The 17,687-nt window shown below is 38.9% G+C and overlaps 1 pseudogene; it reads left to right on the forward strand.

The window, feature by feature from the left end:
- LOC104789628 overlaps window positions 1,699-17,687 on the forward strand; it is a 25,821-nt pseudogene continuing 9,832 nt past the window's right edge.

Raw genomic sequence — 17,687 nt, forward strand, 5'->3', positions numbered from 1 at the left:
TATCTGAGGCAGTTGATATGTTTCCGAATAGCATCTTACCATTGCATGCACCATTACATTTTATTGATTCTATGAATTCACTTGATGATGTTGATATTGATATACCTGATGAATCTGATGCATCTCATACATCTGCATCCACCACTACACAGATGGACAATAGTACTATTCGTGTAGATAATATTGCAGTAACACGAGATACAGTTTCTACTTCTGTACCTATTGTAAGGCCTAAACAAACTGTAAAGACTCCCTCCTATCTTTCTGAATATCATTGTGCACTTGTTCCTTATATCTCTGCAGATCAATCTTTTTTAACTTCCGCTAGTCTTTCTTCCTCTCTTTCATCACTAGAAAAGGCCATTTCCACTAAAGCTCATACTACACCTATCCTATTTCTTTTGTTGTTTCTTTTGATCGTTTTCGTCCTACTTCTCAATCTTATATTTTCTCATACAGTCTTTAGACTGAACCTAAAACCATTGCCTAAGCCATAAAATCAGAGAAGTGGACTAATGCAGCTGGTGAAGAGCTTCATGCTCTCGAGCTTGCTCATACTTGGGATGTTATGCGTTTACCACCAGGTAAAACTGTTGTTGGTTGTAGGTGGGTATTTACTATTAAGTATAACCCTGATGGTCTAGTGGAACGGTATAAAGAACGGTTTGTTGAACAAATATTTACGCAATAGGAAGGTTTGGACTATATGGAAACTTTCTAACCAGTGGCTAAACTAACAAGTGTGAAACTTTTACTTGGTGCTGCTGCTAAACAAGGATGGAGTTTGACACAGATGGATGTGTCTAATGCTTTTCTCCATGCATGGAGATTTGGATGAAGAAATTTACATGAGTCTTCCTTAGGGTTATACTCCTCCACCGAATGTTATTTTGCCTCCTAATCTGGTATGTCTTCTTTGCAAATCCCTTTATGGCTTGAAACAAGCTTCTTGACAATAGTATAAGCTACTATCTTCGGTTTATTGGCTGCAAACTTCAAATAGTCTCCTGCTAATAATACTCTTTTTATCAAAGACAGACCATACTTTGTTATTGCGGCTTTGGTCTATGTTGATGATATTATGATTGCTAGTAATGATGATAAAGCCGTTGAGAGCTTGGAAGCATTGTTGAGATCTGAATTCAATATTAAAGATCTTGGTCCGGCTAGATTCTTCCTTGGTTTGGAGATATTTCGTTCTTCTAAAGGTATTTCGGTGTGTCAAAGGAAATATGCCCAGAATCTGTTGGAAGATGCATGTTTACTTGATTGTAAACCAAGTTCATTACCTATGGTTCCTAGTCTCCATCTCACTGCTACAATGGGGACACCTCTGCCTAATCCTCGTTCTTATAGAGAACTTATTGGACGTCTACTTTATCTCACAATCACCAGACCAAAATTTACTTTTGTTGTTCATCAACTTAATCAGTTCATCTCTACACCTTCAGACATTCATCTTCAGGTGGCTCATAAAATTCTCAGGTACATCAAAGCTAACCCTGGAGAAGGCTTAATGTACTCTGCAGATTCCGAAATGTGCTTAAATGGTTTTTGTGATGCTGATTGGGCGAATTGTAAGGATACTCGAAGATCTATCACTGGTTATTCTATCTATCTCGGGAATTCACTCATCTTGGGAAGTCTAAGAAACAGGGTGTTACAAGTAGAAGTAGCATAGAGTAAGAATACCGCAATATGGCACATGCAACTTGCGAGATTATTTGGTTACAGCAGTTGCTTAAGGATCTTCATCTCCCGGTTACAGGTCCTGCTAAACTATAATGTGACAACAAATCGGCTCTGCATATCGCTATGAATCCAGTTTTTCACGAGAGGACGAAACATATTCAAATTGAATGTCACAGTCAAAGATCAGATAAAGCTGGTAATCTCAAGGTCTTCCATGTTCTTTCGGAGAATCAACATGCTGACATTCTTACCAAGCCACTTCATTCATGTGCTTTCTATGGATTGCTTCCCAAGATGTCATTATCAAGTCTGTATCTTACAAACCAGACATCTTTGAAGATAAAAACTTGAGAGGCGTGTATTAGGATACATGAGGATTGGTTATTGACTGGTTAACAACCGGTTAATCCTGATTTAATTAATTTGGTTAATACATGTTAGTATATAAGGAATTGTATTAACGAGATTATGGTTAAGCTTTGTAATACACATTTATTTCCTTTTAAGAAAGTTTGTTAGAACTTTAATGGCTCTCCTCTTCTTCTTCTTCACCCTCATGTTCTCCGGTGAATCAGAATATTAATATCTTGCTTAATTTTGTTGATTCTGAGATTTTATTAACAAGGGAAGCCATCATTTCTAGAATACTCACTTTTTTTTTATTTGGGATTTTTGTTACAAGAAAAGCTGCAAAAATTATTTTAAATATTAAAGATAGATTGACTGGCGCTAGATTTAGTGATACAAAAAATTTGTGAATTAGATAACTTCTTACGAACCAAAGATTACATTAAACAAGGAAAATATTGAAATATCGCAGACAACGTCATATATTAGACTAAAAGATTGGTTTTAGTCTTTTAGATCATTTGTATACATCATCTATATATATTTTTGTAGAATTAGTTAATCTAGGCAACACAACATTAAAACATATGTAAATAAATATATCCGACGTCGTTTTGTATGTTTCCATCTTTTTGTCACCTAGGTTAATATTTTGGTTATATAATAGGATCCAATTTCCATCTTTTTTTTATGTGTTCATCATATCCGCCGTATTTTTTTTCTTCCAAACATAGCCAAAACACATCTTAAGAAATTTTGGGATTATTCCAATGAATTAATGCAGAAACCTCGTATCTGATTCATTTTTTTTTTGTCAACCAAGCATTAACTTAAAAAAAGAATCCCATGGTTGGTTGTCCAAGCCGGAATGAAAGAGTTTACGAAGGAAGTTTAAGAGATAAGAGATCGCGAAGTTCGAGCGAGACAACCTGCCATTAAATCTGACGCAAGTGGAATCAGAGATAGGGAAAATAGTGGAAATGAATCCTTGAGCAAACTGAACACATCGAGAGGGAAAATAGTGGAAATGAATCCTTGAGCAAACTGAACACATCAAGCAGGTTGGAAAACACCGGCCAATCTTCAGGGGATTGCACTATCATGACTAGCTCAGCACAATCCATCTCGAAACGCTGATAAAGGTCTTATGGCCAACTTCAAGGCTTCTAGCTCCAAATGAAGGGGGAATGGGATCCGTCTAAAACACTTTGCTCCCAACAATAAGGTCTTCTCCTCACCATTGCAGCACCACCAACCCAAGCCTGAATTCACATATGTTGCTTTCCAAGAACGGTCAATCTAACAAAGAGGTAAATGATCATGGATAGCCGAGGGTGCAGATGGTCCCAACGAGGTCTGATTCAATTCTTTTACAGAAGGTGTGTGCTAATAAAACATAGTTTAAGATCTTTTACATTCAAATGATTTAACTGTTTTTATTATTTTTTTGCATTAATTTTTGGTTTTCTTATCACTGAATACTCTTTGATTATTTTATTATTAGTTCGATGGCTTGATGTTTTTGTTTTGCCTTATGAATTTTAAATGAAAAGATAAATAAATTCATCGAAATTTAATATAAAACATCTTCCAACTATAAAAAATCATTATATAAACAATCCGAGATCATCTTTAGTGGTGGAAAAATTATTTGTGATCTAAGACAATTTAATCAGAAAGATAATATACGAAACTTCTGGATATGGATCCAAATATTTTGATTTTTTAGAAACATGATATTCAGATTCGACTTGGATCTACTTCCAGTTTATTTTTCTATAATAATTTTTTTTATTATGACCCTGATAAATCTGCTATGTTTTAAATTTTTTATAAAAATATATATAAAATTATATATAATTTGATGAAACTTTTAATATAATTTATTTTCCTACAATTTTAAATTTTAAAAAGAGGGATACATATATTCAAAAGTCTTTAAGATTTTTTTTGTTTTTCAATTTTATGGTAATGGTCTTATTGTTCTTGAATTTGGGATCTATAGAAACAACTTTTTCTGTAATTAAAATAAACTGCCATAATAAAATAGAAAAATAAATTTTGACTAGAATTTTATATAATATAATGGTTAAATGACAAAAAATGTTAATTATTTGTTTCGCTTGTATGTGATGGGTGAAAATTAAGAAAACAAATCTGTAGAAGAAGGGAAAATATCTAAACACCATTAGGTTTGATTTGACCAAAAAAATTGTGTTACATGAATGTTAATAGATTTTGCATAATCTATAGATTCTCTCTTAATTTATTCTTTATTTGGCTTATATAAACTAAAAGAAAATTTACGTTTCCTTCATTTTACAATTTCATTATTGGGAGTCTTATTAAAAATAGACCAAAAAAATTATTAAGATAGGTCAAATCTTATTAAATTAAGAGAAATACCTTTATTATTTAGCCATAATTTTTATGACTGAAATGTTAGTCTGAATTTAACTTACCAAAACAATTATATATTTTTCTTGAATGGATGAAATATTAAGGAAAAATTGGGAAAAAAGGATCTTTTTAAAAACCTTTGTCCATCTACACTTTATTTTTGTAGGTTTGGTCATATAGGTTTTAATATGTTTTTTTAACCCAGTTTTACCCCCATTTTTAAAAAACCAAAAAAAGAAAATATAAATATATTTTCAAAGTGTTTTTATTTCCGAAAATAAGAAAACAAAATAGGAAACTTAAACCTCTAATTGATTGAGAGACTTCTACAACCATCAAAACCTTTTTTTTTGTTTCTCCTCTTTTACCAAGTCGTAAAAAAAAACAAACATCTGTGACATCGACGGTCGCGGCGACTGTCTTTGTCTTGTTGTTGCGATTCATCGACGGCGGTGAGTTTTTTTCCCTCCTTTGCTCATCTGGGCGAAGCTTCATTCTTGTTTCGTCCTCTTGTTGATTTGTTTTTCTCTTGTTCTTGCGATTCATCAATTTTTTTGTTTCCTCACTTTAATCGTTCAATGTCCTTTGCTTCTGTTCACATCATATGAAATTCGTATTCATATTGTAGTGTAAATCTTTTTAGGTTTCTCATCTTGATTTTGTTAGTTTTAAAAGTCTCAATTTTAATTGCATGTTGATTTAAGACCTTCCTTCACACCCTCATAGCTTTGCTTAATGAGATGTCCAATTGTTCATGCAGATGGAGTCCTACAAAATGAGTTTTTTTTTAAGGAGCACATCTATGGCTACCCACAAACTTGTTGATTTTAAAATATGTAGACGGTTGTAAACACTCAGCCCGAAGAATCCAACTACAAGCACTATCAATGCAGCGTATACACCACCATCTCTTATCAGATTTTGTAATCCTGTACTTGCAGTTATACTTCATTGCATACATTTCCATAGTAGCCTGTAATGCTTCCTTACTGCTAAAATATTTGTCCTTTTTTACCATTGAATCTTCCAACTTTGAACCAGCAGCATCACCAAGATTAGCATCAGTAGGTTTTTCTAATACATCATCAGACTGCTTATGTGAATTCCTTGAAATAATAGCTACTAATTTTCCCAGATCAACTCCCACATCATCATCATCACTTGTATCATGTGGGTCCTTATTCAAATCGAATTGGACTTTACTCCTATGATCATCAACTATTCCTTTGAACGTAACACACAACCGAATCATATTTTTCCTTTTCAGATATGCAAGAAATTTTTTCATTCCTCTATCATTTGTCAATACAACTGGAGGAGAATCAACTTTAACCTCTGAGGGTAAATAACTGAATTCCACATCAAACATACTTTGCTCTATTTCATAGTCTTCTGAAACCATCACCTTCAATTCTTCAAGAGACGTAGTGGGTTGCAAAGTCAGTAATCTCGCACGTTTTTCTTCATCATCAATAAATCTCCACTCTTTGTTGGCATCCAATCTCCATACACCACAAGTAACGTAGATTTGCATCATAATCAGGTAAATGAAAATTTCGTGGAAGGTGGAATAGAGGGTAAACAACAGATCAAGTTAGGTTAAGTCATGTAGAATGTCGATTTTTTATATATTTGTCTTTCTTCTAAATAATTAAGAATACACATTCTAAAATATATTAGAATAACATATCTATACAATAAATACAGAATCGTAACCATAAATTAAGATTATTTAAAAAATGGGAGAATTGGAAAAAGGACATTTTTAAAGAAAATTGTCCATATATACTTTAGTTTTTTAGGTTTGGTCATATAGGTTTTATAATAATTAAAACCCAGTTTTACCCTTAATTTTTTAAAAATGTAAATAAGAAAATACAAAAGAACTAATTTATTTACTAAAACAAATTTAAAAAATGGGGAATCCGAAACCTCTAATCAATTAAGAGGTTTTTACACTAAATCATGAAAACCCTTTTCCACAATCCCTCTTTCGCTTTTACCAAATCTTAGAAAGAAAAAAAAAACTGGGTTGTTAGACAATAATCCCCTTTTTAATAAAACGGAAGTACACAACATAGTTATTGTAGACTTTATATTTTTAATAAATGGTTACAAATTGTTACAAATAGGTTATAGATAGGTTATAGATTAATCCATATATTAATATTAATCGGTTACACATAAATATTAGGTATATTTCAAATTGATAATTGATATATTGATGGTAATAAAAAATCATGTATATTCCAAACTGTATTTTTGGAAGATTTTAGTCCTATATCACGTTGTTTCCAAATATCTTTAAACACAATATTACAAATTTATTTTTCACAGATTTTATCGATAGACCACAACGTTAACCAAAGATAGATTACGAAATTGATAGATTGATTGATTACAAGTTAAATCGTGGGGTTACAAGATAGATTACAAAATATAATTTAATCAGTGTTATAACACGGGTATTTATCTAGAATCATGAACAATATAAAACTTACAAAATAGGTGTCTTTTTTAAAGCCTTCATATTTAGCATATGATTTTATTGCATAATGTTTTATCCAAAAAAAAACCTTTAAAAACAATCACATAAATTATATTTTATTTAAAAATTACAATATAAATAAGATGAATTTTAACCCGTGCTCTAATATAGTGGTTTCTTATAACGTCTGTTATTCATGATTTGAACCATAGGTACGTATGGTGAGAATGCAGAAGAAGTAGCAAAGTTGGACGACTGGGTATGTCCTCAATGTAGAGGCATATGCATCTGCAGCGTGCGCAGGTAATTATACATGTCTTTGAAATATATTAGAGCTTTATCAATGAAATAAAATGGTTTGTGTGGATTTTACAGGACAAGCCGAGGGCTAAACCCCACTTGGATTTTGGTATTTAAAGCTAGAGCTTGTGGTTTGGCCTCAGTCGTTGAGCTTCTTGAAGTTGAAGGGCCTGATAAGTTTGCTTATCAGAGGAAGCCAAAACTGGTAACTATAATACAAATCCTGTTTTTAATGATCTTTAGCTTTTGTCTTTAATTATACTTACTTGATTAACATGGTTTAATTATGTAGATTGCTGCTTCCATTGAAGGTAGTAGTAGCAATAGTGAAACTGTTCCAGGGACAGAAGTGGAAATATTAGAATTGTGTTTTGTTAGTTTTCTAATATAAAAGAAGAGACTAATGATGTAATTGTTGCCAAGGAGAAGAAGGAAGTGGTGGGCAAGAGGAAAAGAGCCAAATCAAGTGACAAACTTAAAGAGGAGATTCAGTTTGAGGCTCCGGTAGTTCCTCAGGGTATAAGCTTGACTTGTGTATCAGGCATTGATATACCCACTGGAGAAGCTGGAAATGTATTCCAGTTTTTCGTGTTTTGCTCAGCCTTTGGAAACGTATGATCTATGATTACTCTCTTTAGCTTATTAACAACATATGGTCTGTAATGATTTTACTCTTAGTCTGATTCGTTTTTAACTTTTTTCATTGATAGGCTCTTTCTTTGAAGGAAGGACAAGCTGAAACTGTTGTTCGTGAGCTGTTTGTATGTGGGCATAACTGTTGGTGCGGGAATTGGCACCCCCAACATACCGATCTAAACCCGATTAGGGAAATCGGTTATATAAACTGGGAGTTCGGCCCCAAGTTGAAATCTGTCTTCGAAGGCCCAATAGAACTGAGAAGCCCAGTGCCGAGGTGAACCGACTTCCCAGCTCGCCTAGCGGCAGACTTGACAAGAAACAAGAAACTTTCCTAATCAGCTCGGCTGTGATTTGGAAAGTGGATATATTCTGTAAATCTAAAAAAACCTATAAATAGAGGGGAATCCCTCCTATTGTAATTCATCCAGCAATTAATACAAAAACCCTAGTTCTTCTTTGTTCTTGAGCAAAACCTGACTTGTTTTCCAAGAGATTTCTATTCCCCTTTGCTTATTTACTTTAATCCGATTTCTTAGAGAGATAGTGCTATTGAATTTGTTTCCCCCTTCAAACAAATTCATTGTGTGAAACTCAGTTTCTACAATTGGCGCCGTCTGTGGGGACACTAAGTTCTCAAGTCACTTATCTTTTAGATCTCTTTGGAATTCACCAAGCAAGTAAGACCATGTCTCTAGCATCCGACAACGGTGTCNATGCAGATGGAGTCCTACAAAATGAGTTTTTTTTTAAGGAGCACATCTATGGCTACCCACAAACTTGTTGATTTTAAAATATGTAGACGGTTGTAAACACTCAGCCCGAAGAATCCAACTACAAGCACTATCAATGCAGCGTATACACCACCATCTCTTATCAGATTTTGTAATCCTGTACTTGCAGTTATACTTCATTGCATACATTTCCATAGTAGCCTGTAATGCTTCCTTACTGCTAAAATATTTGTCCTTTTTTACCATTGAATCTTCCAACTTTGAACCAGCAGCATCACCAAGATTAGCATCAGTAGGTTTTTCTAATACATCATCAGACTGCTTATGTGAATTCCTTGAAATAATAGCTACTAATTTTCCCAGATCAACTCCCACATCATCATCATCACTTGTATCATGTGGGTCCTTATTCAAATCGAATTGGACTTTACTCCTATGATCATCAACTATTCCTTTGAACGTAACACACAACCGAATCATATTTTTCCTTTTCAGATATGCAAGAAATTTTTTCATTCCTCTATCATTTGTCAATACAACTGGAGGAGAATCAACTTTAACCTCTGAGGGTAAATAACTGAATTCCACATCAAACATACTTTGCTCTATTTCATAGTCTTCTGAAACCATCACCTTCAATTCTTCAAGAGACGTAGTGGGTTGCAAAGTCAGTAATCTCGCACGTTTTTCTTCATCATCAATAAATCTCCACTCTTTGTTGGCATCCAATCTCCATACACCACAAGTAACGTAGATTTGCATCATAATCAGGTAAATGAAAATTTCGTGGAAGGTGGAATAGAGGGTAAACAACAGATCAAGTTAGGTTAAGTCATGTAGAATGTCGATTTTTTATATATTTGTCTTTCTTCTAAATAATTAAGAATACACATTCTAAAATATATTAGAATAACATATCTATACAATAAATACAGAATCGTAACCATAAATTAAGATTATTTAAAAAATGGGAGAATTGGAAAAAGGACATTTTTAAAGAAAATTGTCCATATATACTTTAGTTTTTTAGGTTTGGTCATATAGGTTTTATAATAATTAAAACCCAGTTTTACCCTTAATTTTTTAAAAATGTAAATAAGAAAATACAAAAGAACTAATTTATTTACTAAAACAAATTTAAAAAATGGGGAATCCGAAACCTCTAATCAATTAAGAGGTTTTTACACTAAATCATGAAAACCCTTTTCCACAATCCCTCTTTCGCTTTTACCAAATCTTAGAAAGAAAAAAAAAACTGGGTTGTTAGACAATAATCCCCTTTTTAATAAAACGGAAGTACACAACATAGTTATTGTAGACTTTATATTTTTAATAAATGGTTACAAATTGTTACAAATAGGTTATAGATAGGTTATAGATTAATCCATATATTAATATTAATCGGTTACACATAAATATTAGGTATATTTCAAATTGATAATTGATATATTGATGGTAATAAAAAATCATGTATATTCCAAACTGTATTTTTGGAAGATTTTAGTCCTATATCACGTTGTTTCCAAATATCTTTAAACACAATATTACAAATTTATTTTTCACAGATTTTATCGATAGACCACAACGTTAACCAAAGATAGATTACGAAATTGATAGATTGATTGATTACAAGTTAAATCGTGGGGTTACAAGATAGATTACAAAATATAATTTAATCAGTGTTATAACACGGGTATTTATCTAGAATCATGAACAATATAAAACTTACAAAATAGGTGTCTTTTTTAAAGCCTTCATATTTAGCATATGATTTTATTGCATAATGTTTTATCCAAAAAAAAACCTTTAAAAACAATCACATAAATTATATTTTATTTAAAAATTACAATATAAATAAGATGAATTTTAACCCGTGCTCTAATATAGTGGTTTCTTATAACGTCTGTTATTCATGATTTGAACCATAGGTACGTATGGTGAGAATGCAGAAGAAGTAGCAAAGTTGGACGACTGGGTATGTCCTCAATGTAGAGGCATATGCATCTGCAGCGTGCGCAGGTAATTATACATGTCTTTGAAATATATTAGAGCTTTATCAATGAAATAAAATGGTTTGTGTGGATTTTACAGGACAAGCCGAGGGCTAAACCCCACTTGGATTTTGGTATTTAAAGCTAGAGCTTGTGGTTTGGCCTCAGTCGTTGAGCTTCTTGAAGTTGAAGGGCCTGATAAGTTTGCTTATCAGAGGAAGCCAAAACTGGTAACTATAATACAAATCCTGTTTTTAATGATCTTTAGCTTTTGTCTTTGATTATACTTACTTGATTAACATGGTTTAATTATGTAGATTGCTGCTTCCATTGAAGGTAGTAGTAGTAATAGTGAAACTGTTCCAGGGGCAGAAGTGGAAATATTAGAATTGTGTTTTGTTAGTTTTCTAATATAAAAGAAGAGACTAATGATGTAATTGTTGCCAAGGAGAAGAAGGAAGTGGTGGGCAAGAGGAAAAGAGCCAAATCAAGTGACAAACTTAAAGAGGAGATTCAGTTTGAGGCTCCGGTAGTTCCTCAGGGTATAAGCTTGACTTGTGTATCAGGCATTGATATACCCACTGGAGAAGCTGGAAATGTATTCCAGTTTTTCGTGTTTTGCTCAGCCTTTGGAAACGTATGATCTATGATTACTCTCTTTAGCTTATTAACAACATATGGTCTGTAATGATTTTACTCTTAGTCTGATTCGTTTTTAACTTTTTTCATTGATAGGCTCTTTCTTTGAAGGAAGGACAAGCTGAAACTGTTGTTCGTGAGCTGTTTGTATGTGGGCATAACTGTTGGTGCGGGAATTGGCACCCCCAACATACCGATCTAAACCCGATTANTAATACAAATCCTGTTTTTAATGATCTTTAGCTTTTGTCTTTGATTATACTTACTTGATTAACATGGTTTAATTATGTAGATTGCTGCTTCCATTGAAGGTAGTAGTAGTAATAGTGAAACTGTTCCAGGGGCAGAAGTGGAAATATTAGAATTGTGTTTTGTTAGTTTTCTAATATAAAAGAAGAGACTAATGATGTAATTGTTGCCAAGGAGAAGAAGGAAGTGGTGGGCAAGAGGAAAAGAGCCAAATCAAGTGACAAACTTAAAGAGGAGATTCAGTTTGAGGCTCCGGTAGTTCCTCAGGGTATAAGCTTGACTTGTGTATCAGGCATTGATATACCCACTGGAGAAGCTGGAAATGTATTCCAGTTTTTCGTGTTTTGCTCAGCCTTTGGAAACGTATGATCTATGATTACTCTCTTTAGCTTATTAACAACATATGGTCTGTAATGATTTTACTCTTAGTCTGATTCGTTTTTAACTTTTTTCATTGATAGGCTCTTTCTTTGAAGGAAGGACAAGCTGAAACTGTTGTTCGTGAGCTGTTTGTATGTGGGCATAACTGTTGGTGCGGGAATTGGCACCCCCAACATACCGATCTAAACCCGATTAGGGAAATCGGTTATATAAACTGGGAGTTCGGCCCCAAGTTGAAATCTGTCTTCGAAGGCCCAATAGAACTGAGAAGCCCAGTGCCGAGGTGAACCGACTTCCCAGCTCGCCTAGCGGCAGACTTGACAAGAAACAAGAAACTTTCCTAATCAGCTCGGCTGTGATTTGGAAAGTGGATATATTCTGTAAATCTAAAAAAACCTATAAATAGAGGGGAATCCCTCCTATTGTAATTCATCCAGCAATTAATACAAAAACCCTAGTTCTTCTTTGTTCTTGAGCAAAACCTGACTTGTTTTCCAAGAGATTTCTATTCCCCTTTGCTTATTTACTTTAATCCGATTTCTTAGAGAGATAGTGCTATTGAATTTGTTTCCCCCTTCAAACAAATTCATTGTGTGAAACTCAGTTTCTACAATTGGCGCCGTCTGTGGGGACACTAAGTTCTCAAGTCACTTATCTTTTAGATCTCTTTGGAATTCACCAAGCAAGTAAGACCATGTCTCTAGCATCCGACAACGGTGTCACCAACGCAACTGCTCCGCAACAAGACGACCCGGTCACCGGAGCTACGACTTGCAGGATGTCGCCACGGATCCACCTGCCGATGCGGCCGCCGCATGTGTCTATGTCCGGGCACGCGCCTGCCGCATGTGTCTATGTCCGGGCACGCGCCCGCCGCACATCAGAGAACCCAGCGGACGACTCAACGACACCTTCCGACGGGGTGGAGGACGCCGAGGCACCCCACCACGGAACCGAGGAGCCTGACGAAGTGCTACCTGTTGATGGATCTGTCGCTAGTCAGACTTCATCCGCACAAATCGCGCAACCTCCCTAGCTTGTCTCTGTGGGTGACCTCCGCCATGTATTCGGAACGATCTCTCATGATCTCTTCTAAGCGATATCTGACACAAACCGACAGATGGATGCGATAGAGCGCAGCGTGCCCCCTCCACTCCAGCAAAGCGCAGTACCGCCACAAGTAGCACGAAGGAACGGACCCCTAAACCGACAGTTGTTTAGCAACCCGCCACCTTCGGCCATCCGATCTCAAAACCAATACGCACCCTCGGTGCTAGCCTCTTGGGCGTAACACCACATCGGGCAATCCTCTCAGAGGAATCCGATTCCCGCTCCCTATTCCGAATTAGAAGAAATTCATCTTAAAATCCGGGATATGGGATCCCTCCTCCACTGGGCCGTGAGTACGACCCCAGAGATCCACAGGATTATCAAGGCCACGCAGCGGACCCCGTTCACTAGATGAATCCTGGAGACATACATCCCAGCCGTAAAGATAAGGCTGCCGACCTATGAAGGGACGAATAACCCAGTGCAGCACATGACCTCTTTCATGGCTACCGTATCCAAGGCCAGGTTAACCGAAGAACAGAAGGACGCTGGTCAATTTCAGCTATTCGTCGAAAGCCTAATAGGGAACGTACTAACCTGGTTCTCTCGAATCCCGGCGAACTCGATTGACAACTTCGCCCAGCTGTCAACAGCCTTCCTGCGGAACTACCGGGTTTTCATAGAACGCGGTAATTCTAGCACCGAGTTATGGGAGATAGTCCAGGAGCCTGGCGAACCTCTGCGACAATATCTTACCAGATTCAAGGAAAAGTATGCTAGCATCTCGGTCACCAAAGACATTGCGATTGCCGCATTCAAGAAAGGGCTCATTCCCGGATCGCCCTTGCAAGTGGATCTCAATATCCAGGAAGCCAAGGATTTTGATGATGCGCATCATCGGGGGTCTCGTTACGCATACGTCGAGGAGGACGAGGAGAAGCAGACCGCGAAGGCCCCTCCCGCACGTACAGCTTCGGCAAAAGAGAAAAGCCGAGACGGTTACCAAGAGCCCCAGAAGCATCACGACCCAAGAGATCCAAAGCGTGGGGTGGTCAATGCGGTCTCCGAAGATGGAGGACAGGACAACACGCCTCCAGACGCACAAGAGGAGCTGTACTGCAATTTCCACATGTTCGGAGGCCACTCCACGGACGAGTGCAAGCATCTGTCCAATTACTTATTCGAGAAGTATTTGTCGAGCGAGATCAAAGCTGTCTATCAGCCTAAACCTTCCTGCGGTGGTCGCGGAGGTAGAGGTCGCGGAGGAAGATTCGATCGACCCAACCCTGGGCGAGGTCAGAAGGGTAATAACCACCCAAATAACAAGCCGAGCGACCTACAACAGCCACCTCCCGTCGCACAGCAGAATCCAGCGCCAATGGAAAGACTCCTGGGACCACCCAAGCGCCAGAAAGGACAACAAACCGAGCAAACCCCACCTCGGGGTCGTATCTCCATGATTATTAGTCAGACAGATGAATGCAAGGATTCCGTCCGAGCCCTGAAAAAGCGAGCACATCAGATCTGTAGCATTCAGGCGATCTCCGAGGAGGACACGCTTAGTGCAGACCCCATCACGTTCACAACCGAGGACACTAAAGGAATCCACCATCCTCATAACGACCCACTGGTCGTGGAAGTCACAATGGGCGAGTTCGATGTAGAGCGAGTCTTAGTGGATACCGGCAGCACGGTGAATGTCCTATTCTAGCAGACGTTGGAGAAAATGGGCGTGACACCGGAGCAAATCAAACCAGAATCTAGGACGCTGACAGGATACGACGGTGTGGCCAAAATGTCCATGGGCGATGTGAAATTGCAAGTCTGCGCTGGTGGCGTAACGCGGAAGACCAAGTTCATGGTCATAGACGCCCCGCCAATTTACAACGCCATTCTAGGTTCACCCTGGATCTATTCGATGCAAGCAGTCCCTTCCACCTATCACCTTTGCGTTAAATTTCCAACTGCCACTGGGATTTACACGCTATACAGCGATCAGAAGATGGCCAGGACCTGCTCTGTTCTCGAGAAGAAGCAACGGCGGAAGAATGACGCATAGCAATTACAGGGCGAGGATCACTTAGTCGATCCTCATAAGCCGGAGCGAGATCGGCTAAAGGCCACACGATGTCAACGTAGACAAAACGGACCCCTCTCGGACGGTTGGAATTGGGGCCAAACTCAAAGATCAGATCAAAACCGAACTGATAGCTTTCCTGAAATCCAGATCCTCGACGTTTGCTTGGCCCACTAAGGACATGGTTGGTATTGATCCATCGGTTACTTGCCATAAACAAAATGTTGACCCCATTTTCAAACCAGTTTGGCAAAAACGCTTACGTCTCGGCATTGATCGGGCAAAGGCGGTACAAGACGAAGTCGAGCGACTCTTGAAAGCCGATCAGATAATGGAAGTGCAATACCCTGATTGGCTGGCAAACCTGGTGGTGGTCAAAAAGAAGAACGGGAAGTGGAGAGTCTGCGTTGATTTCACTGACCTCAACAAGGCGTGTCCTAAGGACTGTTTTCCCTTACCTTACATCGATCGACTCGTAGAAGCCACCGCAGGGAACCAGCTACTCTCGTTCATGGACGCGTTCTCCAGCTACAATCAGATTGCAATAAGCCCAGCCGATCGCAAAAAAACCGCGTTCATCACCGATAGAGGAACCTACTGCTACAAAGTAATGCCGTTTGGGCTGAAGAACGCCGGGGCGACTTATCATTGTTTGGTCAATACGATGTTCGCCAACCTTTTAGGGAAGACAATGGAAGTCTACATCGACGATATGTTAGTCAAATCCCTCATAGAAGAACAGCATATCCATCATCTCGCCAAATGCTACGACATCTTGGATCAATTCCAGATGAAGCTAAACCCGACCAAGTGCATTTTTGGGGTGACTTCGGGGGAATTCTTAGGATATATCATCACCGAGCGCAGAATCGAAGAAACCCGAAGCAAATTGAAGCAGTATTGGGGTTACCGTCTCCGACCAATAAACGAGAGCACAATGCCTAACAGGTCAAATAGCGGCGCTGAATCGGTTCATCGCCCGATCAACGGACAAATGTCTCCCTTTTTACCAGCTCCTCTAGAGTAATAAAGATTTTCATTGGGACCACGCCTGCGAGGTCGCCTTCGGACAACTCAAGGAGTATTTGACCAGTCAGCCGGTACTAGTCAAGCCCGAGGAGGGGGAGACATTATACCTCTACGTCTCTATCTCCAGTTCGGCAGTTAGCGGGGTGCTGGTCCGGGATGATCGCGGCGATCAGCGACCAATCTTTTACATAAGCAAGGCTCTCAACGACGCGGAGACACGTTATCCAACCTTGGAGAAGTTGGCTCTCACCTTGATCGTCGCCGCGCGGAAGCTCCGGCCTTATTTCCAGTCGCACTCCATCATTTTGTACACTGATCAACCACTCCGGACTATTCTTCACAGCCCCCTTCAGTCCGGGCGGACTGCAAAATGGGCGATCGAGCTAAGCGAGTACGACAACGAATTTCGTTCTCGTCCGAGCCTAAAATCACAGGTCCTAGCAGACTTCATCACAGAGCTGTCTTCCGAACTTGAAGAAACCATACCTAAGGAGGAACATTCGACGTTGTTCACCGACGGCTCTTCCTCCAATCAGGGATCCGGCGTTGGGATTATTCTCTGATCGCCAATCGGCGAGGTCCTCGAACAGGCGTTGAAACTTGGCTTCAGGGCATCGAACAACGAAACTGAATACGAAGCCGTCGGACTGGTTGGCACAAGGGCTGGGGGTTACGAGCATCCAAGTTTTTTGCGACTCACAGCTAGTGGTTAGCCAATTAAGTTGAGAATATGACGCTAGGAACGAGCTTATGGGGGCGTATCGCCAATTACTCCAAACTCTCTCGGAGCAGTTCGCCTCGTTTGAGTTGATCCATGTCCCGAGGAGCGAAAACGCATCCGCAGACGCTCTCGCCGCCCTGGCAAATTGTTCCGACCCGGGCTTGCGACGAATGGTCCCGGTTGAATGCATCGAAACGCCTAGCATCGATCATACCGATCTGACGTGGAACCAATCGAAGTCGACGAGCCTGTTCAAGAATCCGCGGGTATAGCGCAACCCCCAGTCGACTGGCAGCTCGAGATCAAAATGTACATCGAGGATGGCAAGGTCCCAGAAGATTGCTGGCAAGCTCGACGGTTGAAAGCCCGATGTACGCATTACGCCATGATAAGGGGTAGCCTTTTCCGACGCAGTTCGTCCGGAGCCCTACTCATCTATGTTGATCGAGCAGAGGCAGAACGAATAATAACGGAGGTTCACGAAGGTGACAGTGGCAACCACTCCAAAGGACGCGCGCTCGCATTGAAAATAAAAAAGGACGGCCATTATTGGCCAACCATGGTCGCTGACTGTGCGGCATTCTCGGCGAAGTGCGAAGCCTGTCAACGACACGGACCGATGAAACATGTACCTCTCGAACTGCTAAATACCGTTACTGCACCATATCCCTTCATGCGTTGGGAAATGGACCTCGTTGGCCCATTGCCTCCGTCAAAATCAAAGCGGTTCCTTTTGGTCTTGACCGATTATTTCACCAAGTGGGTAGAGGCTGAATCGTTTCACAAGGTGCAATCGTTGGACGTTACCAACTTCATTTGGAAGAATCATCTGCCCCCACGGGCTCCCATATGAGATCATCACTGATAATGGAACTCAGTTCACCTCGCTCATCACCAAACGCTTTCAAAGAAAGTGGGGGATACGGTTAAGCACCTCGACCCCCCCCCCCCC

Source organism: Camelina sativa, chromosome 5 (genome assembly GCF_000633955.1).
Source record: "Camelina sativa cultivar DH55 chromosome 5, Cs, whole genome shotgun sequence".
NCBI classification, from domain to species: domain Eukaryota; kingdom Viridiplantae; phylum Streptophyta; class Magnoliopsida; order Brassicales; family Brassicaceae; genus Camelina; species Camelina sativa.